Below are 12,364 nucleotides of genomic sequence, written 5' to 3' on the forward strand. Positions count from 1 at the left end.
GCCTCTGGTTTGTTTTGGGGGAGAGGGAGGGAAAGGGTAGACTTTTAAAAGGTACATCCCACTACCTCAACTTAACAACCAAATGTTAATACAGCTGATGCACCTCTTCAGATGTTACAGGCTGGAAATATTGCTATTGGTGTTGCAGGAACACAGATCTCTGGGTAGGGGCATTCTCGTGCTCCTCTGCCCAGGTGTCGTCCCATGACCCAGGAAATGATGAGCTAATCTTGTCTCCGCCTGCGGCCTTAAGCCGTTCAGGCCACTGAGTCATGGAATCCTGGGAACAGCGAGTTCTGTTGTGTACTCCATCTGCCTACTTGTTAATAAAGTCTTAAAATGGAGCTGGCATTGAGGATTAGTGGGTCTGCTTTGCTTCCCTGATAGGTGCTAGCTAAACCAGGAGTTACCCTGGCTGTATTTTACATATTAATGATACTTTGTAAGGATTCTTTCACTTGTAAAATTCTCCTATTGTTGGCCGGAATGTCACACCCCCTGTTCTAGTAACTTTTTAAATCCTAATAAAAGGATGATGAGGCTTCCCGCTCTCTGCTGTTGGTCAGAGCTGTGAGAAATGCTCACAATAAAAGCTGGGACACAGGACTTGAGCAGTAAAACGAGGCCTTTATTCATGAGTCTGCAGAGCCGGGCGCACCCTCACAGCCAGGAGAATGTGCGCCCCAAGTGGACAAAGATGGCTGATTTTATAGTCTTAGTTTCCCCACCCTAAAATTGCCCTGAAAGTTATTATTTTCACCACCCTAAAATTGCCATCCTAAAGTGATTAGCTTCCTCTCCCTAAAGTGAGAGTGATTAGCTTCCCCGCCCTAATGCAATTAGCTCCCCCTCCCCTCTCCTTCTTCCCCGTTTCTCCATTACTGGTTACTCTGGAGTTACAATCTAACATGGTTATCTAATTGCCCCTTCTGTGGTTTGCAGATATACCAGTGCTGTCAGCTCCCTTCTCAGAGATCCTCTAATTACATTTGCCCTTAAGATCCTTTAATTACATTTGCCCTTTGTTACTAATGAATTTCTACTGGTTTGGGAGTCACTATGTCCTTGTTTCTTACAGAGCGAGCCACAGTCCTCCGTTCGTTACTGGCCAATCATCCTGCTTGCTGGATTTATCTCAGTGTCCACGATCATATTCAACACTTCAATTGGGGTTTCTTTCTTTAAAGGTTCAATGAAGTCTGATGGTAAATTTTATTCTTTGAAATTCTCTGACATTTTATAGCCCCTGCAGATATTTTATTGCCAGATGGGGCAGTGAAATAAAAAGATAAAAAAGAGACTAAGCCTGGTGGTGTGAGTTCTTTTCACACACGACCCTTACAAAAATATTGTGAGCTAGACATAATCTCAAATTTACAACCTGGCAAAAGTTTAAAAGATTTGTATATTCAGTACTTAGGGGAACTATATGCCCCCTTCTATATTGTTGATGGGAGTACCATTGACACTGTCTTTGAAGATAATTTAGTTGTAGCTATCAAAATTTTAAAAATGCATTCATTTTCTAACTGGCTACTCCTTTCTAGAAATGTATTCTGAAATATACAAACTAACCTAGATTAAATACACAAATTTGGGAAAATATATTGGAGGCTGTTGATTATAGCTTTATTAGTAGACGAAAACAAGCTGAATATGCATCTACAGAGGATTACAAAAAAAGACATATGCATTTTATGGCTCCTTCATCACTAATGACCAAGTAGGGTTTTTTCCTGGAATGCAAGGTTAGTTCAATATATAAACATTGATCAATGTTATATGCCACAAAAAAGGAATGAAGGGGGGAAATGATCATTTCAATTTATGCAGATAACATTTGAAAATATTCAACATCTTTTCAAAACACACTCAACAAACAAGGAATAGAAGGAAACTACCTCAACATAATAAAAACTATAACAAATCATAACAGCGAAAGACTTGAAGACTTGCATTAAAATCAGAAACAAAACAAAGAAGCCCATGTTCACAACTTATATTCAACATAATATTACAATTTCTAGCTAGAGCAACTGGACAAAAAAAGAATAAAAGATATCCAAATTGGAAAGGAACAAGTAAAGTTATCTCTGTTTGCACATATTACATTTAGAAAACCCTAGTTCTGACCACGTGGCTCAGTGGGTTGGGCAGCAATCCACAAACCAGAAAGTTGAAGGTTCCATTCCTAGTCAGGGCTCATGCCTGGGTTGAAGGCCAGGTTCCTGGTTGGGGGTGTGTAAGAGGCAACTGCTCAACGTTTCTTCCAGACATCAGTGTTTCTCTCCCCCTCTTTTCCCTTCCTTCCCTTTTCTCTAAAAATAAACAGGTATATAAGATCTAAGAAAGAAAGAAAACCCTAAAGATTCCATAAAAATCCATTAGAGCTAACAAAATTCAGCAAAGTACCAGGATGCAAAGTCAACATACAGAACTCAATTGCATTTCTAAATGCTTATACTGAACAATGTCAAAAGGAAATTATGAAAACAATTACAAAAGCCTGTAAAACAATAAAATGCTTAGGAATTAACCAAAAAAAGGAAAGATATATGATAAAAACTATAAAACATTACTGAAATAAATTAAGACATAAATAAATGGAAGCACATTCCATGTTCATAGGTTGAAAGAATATTGTTGAGATGTCAATATTACCCAAAGCATTGTACAGATTCAATGAAATTGCTGTGAAAAAGAAAAAATCAACAACAATATTTTTTGCTAAAATAAAAAAATCCATCCTAAAATTTACATGGGATTTTAAGGAACCTTGATTGGCCAAGAAGATCTTGGAAAAAAAAGACCAAAGCTGGGTCCCAGGTTCCCATGTGTAGCTTCTGGGGTGAATGCAGTCTGGGGACCTGTGGCAGCACGGGCCAAAAAAACACCAGCAGTAGGGAAGCTAACAGCTTCTTCCTGGCCCTCTCCCTAATATCCAAGGCTGAAGAGGACAAAAAGCTAGAAAACAGAGCAGAGTTGGAGATTCATGTGAGGAGTAAACAAGTGCTGGGAATTGAAAGTGGTTCTGAAGTTTCCATGCTATGCAGCGAATAGCTGAAAGAGTGAAACAAGAGAAGGTGAACCTCTGTAATTCCACTTCCTTCAAGGCCTGTCAGCTCATCCTGCAGCATAGCTTAACTCTCAGTGACCTGGACCAACATCCAGAGATTGACCTCGCCATCCATGGTGATGATGGACCAGATGTTGATCTCAATCTCATCACAGGCAGTGGAGGCTACCAGACCCAGGATAAGATGGTACTGGGCAATGCCAGTTGTTGTATCTTGATTATTGATGTCAGGAGAAGATTCAAAGATCTTGGGGCACAAAAGAGTCCCCAAGGAGGTTATCTTAATGAGCTATGTCCCAGGGAGTCGAGCTGTGACTCAGAAGTTTGGGGGCATGATTGAACTTCCAATGGAAGTCAACAAGGCAGGTCCCATGATGATGGATAATGGGAATTCTATCCTAGACTGGAAGTTTGAGTGCACAAGTGAAATGAAGTGAACAACACAGCTATCAAAATGATTCCAAGTGTGGTGGACATAGGCCTACTCATCAGCATGTCTGAAAGAGTCTACTCCGGGATACAGGATGGCTCAGTGAATATGAGGGAGAAACCTTTCTACTGATCCTGCAGGAGTGAAGTGTGTTCACCTTGAGTCCCCAACCCACCGGGAAGGGGGATATGCCTCTCCAGGAGTCTTTGCCTTAATACATCTGTGCCAGGTAGACAGCTGGGAGGGTAGGGGTTGGGGAGTTAAATCCAGTCTTGTGAAGTACTGTTATTAACTGTCGTCTTCTTTAAAAAAGAGAAATATAAACATATATATTTTTATTATTTAAAAAAAAGAACAAAGTTGGAAGACTCACATTTCCTAATTTTGAAACTTACTATAAAGCCATAGTAATCAAAATAATGTGATGCTTGTGTAAAGACAAACATAGACCAATGGAATGGAATAAAGAGCCCAGAAATAAACTGGCCCATAATGAAACCAAGTGATTTTTGACAGGGGTGCCAAGACCATGCAATGCGAAAGGGGCAGTCTTTCCAACAAATGCTGCTGGGAAAAGTGGATATCCACATGCAAGATAATAAAATTGAACCCTTAGTTAACATAATTTTTAAAAAATTAACTAAAAATGGGTCAAATACCTAAATGTAAGACCTAAAACTATAAAACGCTTAAAAGACAACATAAGATAAAAACTTTATGACATTGGATTTGGAAATGATTTCTTGGGTATGACACCATGGAAATGATTTCTTGGATATGACACCAAAGACACAGATAACAAAAGAAGGAATTGGATTTCATGGAAACTAAAATGTTATATACCAACAAAATAAAAAGGCAAACCACAAAATGGGAGAAAATACTTGCAAATCATATATCTGATACAGGATTAACATCCAGAGACTTCCAGCCAAGATGGAGGTCCAAACAGACATGCTGCGTCTCCCTCCACAACTAAGAAGGAATACAACTACCTCAAAACTAGAGATAATCAGAAGTTCCAGAAAATCAAGCAGCTGCACATGGAAGTCCAACAAAGATATAAAGAAGAAATACTCATCAGGCAGGGGGAGCAGAGAGGATGCGGTGTGATGGTGGTGGTAGCAGCTGCAGCGGTGGCAGCAGCGGCCAACTGGCGGAAAGTGCAGTCACACTTTTTAAAAAGTAGGGAGGGACACCTGAGGAGCACTCCCAACACCAGACCAGACTGCACAGCTCACGGTTCCAGCACCAGGGAAAATAAAGCCTCATTGCTTCTGACTGTGCAAACCAGTGGGGGTTAAGGTGGAGAAAGAAACTGCAGAGTCTGCTTGTTAAAAGGGCCCCCATGGTCCTAGAACATCAGCAGACCCACCCACTCTGGGAATGATGGCCAGGGCAGCAGCTAGAGAGGCGCCAGTCCCATATGGAAGTGGGATAAGTGCCTGGAAAAGGGGCAGGTGCTGAGCAAGTGGCATTGTTCCCTCTCAGACCCTTCCCTCACATACAGTGCCACAACTTGGTGAAACAGGTAACTGGTACTAATGAATACCTAAGACTCTGCCTCTCCCAACATAACAGGTGCAATAGTTCTACCTAAGACACAGAGGCAAACAAACACAGGAGCCTGTCAAGATGAGGAGACGGAGAAGTATGGCCCAAAAGAGAGAATGGATCAAGGTTCCAGTGGGAGAACTAAGCGACAAGGAGATAGCCAACCTAACAGACACAGAGTTTAAAATGCTGGTGATAAAGATGCTCACAGGCTTGACAGATATGCTTAGGTACAGCAAACGCATAAGGGAAGAAGTGAAGGCTATGCTAAATTAAACGAAGGAAAATCCACACAAAACCAATGGTGAAGGGAAGGAAACCGGGGTTCAAATCAATGATTTGGAACATAAGGAAGAAAGAAACAGTCAACCAGTACCGAATAAGGAAACAAGAATTGAAAAAAACGAGGAAAGGCTTAGGAATCTCTGAGACAACTTTAAACATGCCAACATCCAAATTATAGGGGTGCCAGAAGGAGAAGAGGAAGAGCAAGAAAGTAACAACTTATGTGAAAAAATAATGAAGGAAAACTTCCCTAATTTGGCAAAGGAATAGACATACAAGTCCAGGAAGCACGGAGGGTCCCAAACAAGCTAGACCCAAAGAGGACCACACCAAGACACATCATAATTAAAATCCCAAAGGTTCAAGATAAAGAGAAAATCTTAAAAGCAGCAAGAGAAAAGCAGAGAGTTACCTACAAAGGGGTGCCTATAAGACTATCAGCTGATTTCTCAAAAGAAACTTTGCAGGCAAGAAGGGACTGGCAAGAAGAGTTCAATGTGATGTATAGCAAGAACCTACAACCAAGACTAGTCTATCCAGCAAAGTTATCGTTTGGAATGGAAGGGCAGATAAAGTGCTTCCCAGACAAGGTAAAGCTAAAGGAGTTCATCATCACCAAGGCATTATTATATGAAATGTTAAAGGGACTTATTTAAGAAAAAGAAGATCAAAATTAGGAACATTAAAATGACAACAAACTCACAACTATCAACTACTGAATCTAAAAAATAAAAACAAAAACAAACTAAGCAAACCAGAATAGGAACAGAATCGTAGGTATGGGGATCATTTGGAGGGTTATCAGCTGGGAGGGGAAGGAGGAGGAATGGGGATATGGTGCAGGGACTAAGAAGCATAATCGGTTGGTACAAAATAGACAGGGGGATGTTAAGAATAATATAGGAAAGGGTGAAGCCACAAACTTATATGGACAATCCACGGACATGAACTAAGGGGGTGGGATTGCTGGAGGGAACAGGGGTACTGGGCTGAGGGGAGCAAAGAGAAAAAAACTGGGACAACTGTAACAACATAATCAATAAAACATACTTAAAAAAAAAATCCAAAAGATTTAGAGAGCTAAAACTCAACCAAAAAAGCAAAAAATGTAACTTAAACGTGGGCAAAGAAGTTGAGTAGGAATTTCTCAAAGAAGATATACAAATGGTCAATAAGCACATGAAAAGATGCTCAAGATCTCTGGTCATTAGTGAAACACAAATCAAAACTCCAGTGAGATATCTCCTCACACTCATCAGGATGGCTACTATAAAAAAAAAAGGGGGGGTGTTTGGCAGGGATGTGGAGAAACTGGAACCCTGTACACCTTTGGTAGGAATGTAAGATGGTACAGCCACGATGGAAAACAGTATGACAGTTCCTCAAAAAGTTAAAAATAGAATTGCCATATGATTCAGCAATTCCACTCCTGGGTATAGACCCAAAAGAATTGAAGGCAGTGTTTCAAAGAAATATTTGTGCACTCATGTTCATATTAGCATTGTGATAGCTAGGACATGGGAGCAAACCAAATGTCTATCAATGGATGACTGGATAAGCAAGCTGTGGTATATAAATACAATGGCATATTGTATGGCCTTAGAAAGGAAGAAAATTCTGACATGTGTTATAACATGGATGAAACTTGAGGACATTATGCTAAGTGAAATAAGCCAGTTACAAAAAGAGAAATACTGTATGAGTTTACTTATATGAGGTAATTAGAGTAGTCAAAAATTTATTTCGGTTTTAGTAGTCAAAATATAGACACAGAAAGTAGAATGGTGGTTGCCAGAGACTTGGGTGAGATGAGAATGAATTATAATTTAATAGGTATAGAGTTTCAGTTTTACATATGAAAAGAGCTATGGAGATAGATGGTATGGTGGTTGCACATTATGAATGTATTTAATATCACTGAACTGTATACTTCTAATGGTTAAGATGGTAAATTTTATGTTATATATATGTGTTTTACCACAATAAAAACATTTGGTCTTGGTATATGAATCGACAATCCAGTGGATCAACACAGAGGGTCCAGAATAGACTTAAATATACAAGAGAATTTAATGTATGAAAAAGTTGAGGGAACTTCTGGTCAAGATGGAGGCATAGGTAAACATGCTTCACCTCCTCACATAACAACAGAAAAAATTACAACTAGTCTACAAAACAAATATCACCCAGAACCATCAGAAAGTCAAGCTGTATGGAAGTCTGACAATAAAGGATTTAAAGAAGCCACATTCACCCAGAAGTAGGAGAGGCAGAGAGGCAGAGAAGCAGAGAGAGGTGGAGCTGCAGGGGGGGGCCCCAAGAGGCGGTGAATGGGTGGTCCCACATTCACGAGTAGTGAATAAAAATTGGGAGGGATACCTCAGAACAGTGAGGCTCCCATCCCCAAACCAGACCACCCAGCAGCCCAGGGTTTCCGGTGCCAGGAATATAAATCCTTACAACTTCTGACTGTAAAAACAAGTGGGGGTTGGGGCAGGGGAAGAAACTGCTGGATTATCAGGAGGCTCCTCTTAAAGCACCTGCACTGGCTTATGACTTAGGCAGACCCATCCCTTCTGTGATTCAGCAACAAGGCTACAGCTGGAAAGGCACAAGTGGCATACCGGGAGAAAGTGAGGTGACTGGAAACAGGGTGAGTGCCGGCACACAGCTTCCTCCCAGACAAACCTCCAGAAACCAGGAAGCAGCACTGTCCCCTCTCTAAGTCCTCCCCCCCACAGAGCCACAAATAATATTGAATATCAAAATTGTATTGGTTTGATATTTAAAAATCTAATAAATGTTGTTGGGAAAAATTACAATATCTGAATAAACTAGATGTAACACAATTAAATTTAACAGATCTTCATACAGAACTCTGAAAGTTTTTTTTTTTATTGCAGAGATGATGTGACTTAGAAGAATCAAAGTCAAGAATTTCTGCTTATTAGCCCCAACTAAATTAAGTGAACAGTGTAGATGCTTAGCTTAGAAAAAAATGCACATGTTGTTTTTTTTTAGGAGAGGCATGCAAGTAACTTAAGGGACGTGATGGGTCTTCTGGAGTATTGATTCATCTGGAGCCCCACAGTTTGAAAAGGCTCTAGATATATTAGTGTATATCCAGCAGTGGTGACCAGGATGAGGACAGACCTAGAGACCCTGGTGTGTGAAATAGCGAGGGGCTGGAAAGAGTTGCTGAGGAGGAGAAGAGTAGATAAGTGAAAGCATGATCAGAGTAGTCTGCACTTGAAGGGCTCAGGGCATAGGAGTTGGTCATGTTCTGTGAGGCTCTGGAGACCAGAACTGGAACCACAGGGGGAAGCTATGGAAGGCAAATTTAGCTCCATGTAAGGAAAAACTTGACCAAGGTAAAAAGTCTGTCTTTTAAGAAATGAGTCGTCCATGTCTATAGGTATGCAAGTAGAATCTGCATCAGAAATATGAAGGTAGAGAAAGGATAAGACAGAGGGAGAATAAGACAAACAGAAAGAGAGAGAAAGGAATAAAAGAGAGTCAGAGGCAGAAGCAAGGAAGAGAAAAGGTGAGGCAGAAGAAGAAACATTTTTGAGAGTACATGGTGAGTTGTGGCAAACACTGTGGGGGCTCCGATCTGCCTTTTCAGGTCTTCATCAGTGATATCTTGGAATGCCAGCAGATGGAGATACTGCCCCAAGAAAGAAGGACTCTGCTGTCCCTCCCTGCTCCCATTTCTTATTTTCAAAATGTGTCAGGTTTTCCTCCTCTTACAAGAGACAACTCCAGAAGTCTCCGAATTTCCAAACTAAAATTATAAACAAACATTTCTGGTAAGTTCTGCCTGTGATTACCCTGCTTCTAATTTTGAAGTGGTCACTACAGCTTTTTGCATTTTGGTCACTGACTGAGTAGGCCTCCATCTTGCCCCATCCCATTTAAATATAAATGTATAAGCCCTGGCTGGTTTGGCTCAGTGGATTGAGCGTCGGCCTGCGAGCTAAGTGTCGCTGGTTCGATCTTCCAGTCAGGGCACATCAGAGAAGGAAAACTCTGACTCCAAAAAACCTCCGCTGCCTTGCGGCATACCTCTTCAGGGGAAAGGCTAAGGGAGTAAACCCCGACAGAAAATCCAGAGCCGGAGTCCCTAAGGCGGTTTGACGTTGTAGTCAACACCGGCAACTCCTGCGGCGCACCTGAAGCCAAGCTGTATTGACTCCGTCTTTCCCTTGGACCCTTCAGCTGCGAAGAGAGGTGGGGGTCTGCTGCATGGGCAACAGCAGACCCTCCATATCACCCTGCCCAGGCTCTGTAGCTTCAGCTTCACTAGAGAGGACACTCCAGTGACATCGCAAGATGTCGATTCAACACGGGAGGAGACAGATACCGTGTCACTCCCGAGTCGGACTGCACAGCCATTCTCGGCGGTGCAGATAGAATCTTAAGAAGCTACACCATCGTCTCTCGAGACGGACGGCTGCCGACGACGACTATATGTATATTGTGTATATGTGTTTTGAGTTAAGTAACTAAACAACATAGGGATACACTACTGTTCCCTTCTCTGCCATTAACACTTTCTTGCCCCAGATAGAACCTCTGTCATTTTGAATTCTTGCCTGTGGTAATTCTGGGAGTCTTTGCTCTTATTCTATGTATGGTACTCTTCACTCTTCCACCCAGCTATAAAGCAACCAATGCTGAGGACTTTCACAGACTGTCTGACTGGTAAAGTTGTACCTTTAAAAGGAAACAGTCTCATACAAGAGTGTTTCCCAACTTTGAAGTGCACACAAATCATCTAAGGATTTTGTTAAAGTGCAGATTCTGAGTCAGAAGATTTGATAGGGCTGCAGAATCTGCACTGCTAATGAGTTCCCAGGTGACACTGATGCTCCTGGCCTGAGGATCACAATCTGGGTAGCAAGGTCATACAATATGTCCCTCCATCAGGAGGGGCCAGGACACGTCTCTCAAGAGCTACAATTGACTCCTTGCAGCCACTGCTGTTTTCTTTGTCACACCTTAACTTTGACTTAATTGTTCATATTTTCATTCAACCAATCAACACATACAGAGAATCTACTATATGTAAACGCAAAGCCAGTTCATTTTAACCAACATTATTATGCATCTTTGAGTTCCAGTCCCTATGCTAAGCTCCTAGGATTAATGGTGATTCAGAAACCAGCTTGATGTGGTTCCCACTGGCCTAATCGGTGAAAATTTAAACATAAACATAAGAGACAATAGTAGCATATTCTAATCTATTGAATAAAGTAGGAATCCACAAGTCAATACTGAAATAAATAAATAAATGAATAAATTGGAAGTGTGATGAACAGGATATTTACTTAGTTTCTAAGTACCTGCCCACAAAATGCTCATTAATTATAAATTAACTTTTTGTTGATATCGCTTTACTTGAACCTGGTTGAAACCACTTTAATTAAGTGATCAATGTTAATAAAGTAATCAGGGCAAATAAAAATTGTCCCTGATACGATACAGTGAGAACAGCCACATATCTGTGATATTCCTGCCAAAGATGCATAACCCGAAACTAAGCACTAGGAAACATTAGACAAACCCAGATTGAAGAACAGTCTACAAAATAACTGGCCTGTAATCTTTTAAATTGCCAAATTTATGATAGTCAAAGTAAGAGTGAGGAACTGTTACAGGAAACTAAAGAGCTGTGGCATCCTAATGCAATGTGTGATTTTGGACAGGATCTTTTTTTCCTATAACAATATTATTAGGCCCTGGCTGGTGTGGCTGTTGGTTGGAACATCGTCCCATGGACCAAAAGGTCGTGGGTTCAATTCCAGGTCAGGGCACATACCTACGTTGTGAGTTCAATCCCTGGTAGGGGTGTGTATGAAAAGGCAACCAATCAATGTTTCTCTCTCTCTCTCTCTCTCACTCTCTGTCTTGGTCTCTGTTTAAGATCAATAAAAAATGTCCTTCGGTGAGGATAAAAATATTATTAGGACAGTTGGTGAATTTAAATGAAGCATGATGATTATATGGTAGTAATGTATCAATACTAATTTCCTGATTTTGATGGCTGTATGTAGTTATTTTGGGAATATCTCTGTCTCTAGAAAATACTACTGTTTTTAGGGGTGATGAGGCATTGACAACATATTTTAAAAGGGTCAGGGCAAAAGAAAGGTTATTTGCACTGTACTTGGAATGTTCTGTTTGAGATTGGTAAAAGCATGACGAGTGCTCAAAGGGTGCTCAGGTATATGGGTCATTCGAAGCATCCGGGGTGTGTGAGAGGAGGGGATGAGTCTTAAAGGAGATTTGGAGAACAGAGGGTCAAGCCGGGTTTTGTTGTTCAACAGTACCTCCTTTTGACAGGATACTGGTCCATCCTTAAAGCCTCTGCTTTGGCTCTTCTCCGGCTTTGATAACAGACGTAGGGTTCAATCTGCAAGGACAATGGGACAAGCCAATCAGATTGGCTCTCCCCCGCTTCTAGTTCACCGGAGAATCCCCTGCCCAAACATTCCTGAGCTTTCAACCGGCTAAATGCCTTTCCCCTCCCTTCCCCCCGCCCCCCGTCCATCCACGCACGGTTGATTGGGCCACAGATGTGTATGCACGTCTAGGTTCGAGGAACGATCATGGCTGAGAGCTATTTACAGCTTTGTGGACAAAGCTTGCATTTAAGGACTGGATGTCCACCGGTGTGCACGGGGGCTCTAGAGCAACTGCAGTCTGCCAGGTGCCACATTTAGTTGGGGCTTAAGGGGTGCCTGTCAGAAAATTCGAAATTTAAACTTGGCCTTTCAGGTCTCGGTAAGATATACTTGTCACCGTAGGAGATATACTGTATACAGACCGTGCTGAGCAAGAAGAAACCCCAATGACCGTCACTGCAAGACTTTAAAGAGCTTCGGACCCTTCTCCCACACAACCCTTACAGGCGCAGGTGGAGTGCTGGGCCAATCAGGTGTTGCGCCTTGGAGAGGCAGGAGGAAGATAGGGCGTTTCCATGCTTGTCCGTTCGCGCGGAGGGGCGGGGCTAAGGG

The 12,364-nt window shown here is 41.6% G+C and overlaps 1 long non-coding RNA gene and 1 pseudogene across 1 annotated transcript; one reads left to right on the forward strand and one right to left on the reverse strand.

Annotated features, from left to right (window-relative positions):
* Positions 1–1,654: 1,654 nt before the first annotated feature.
* Positions 1,655–12,236, reverse strand: LOC150013402 (uncharacterized). Its single transcript, XR_016510809.1, has 3 exons — positions 12,175–12,236; positions 11,678–11,760; positions 1,655–2,318 (listed from the first exon to the last, which is right to left on the reverse strand). It is a non-coding gene; the product is annotated as an uncharacterized LOC150013402 (long non-coding RNA).
* On the forward strand, positions 2,649–3,638 carry LOC150013403 (ribose-5-phosphate isomerase pseudogene; annotated as a pseudogene).
* Positions 12,237–12,364: the final 128 nt, after the last annotated feature.

This window comes from Furipterus horrens, unplaced genomic scaffold, assembly GCF_987537825.1.
Source record: "Furipterus horrens unplaced genomic scaffold, mFurHor1.1.pri manual_scaffold_4, whole genome shotgun sequence".
In the NCBI taxonomy this organism is placed as follows: Eukaryota; Metazoa; Chordata; class Mammalia; order Chiroptera; family Furipteridae; genus Furipterus; species Furipterus horrens.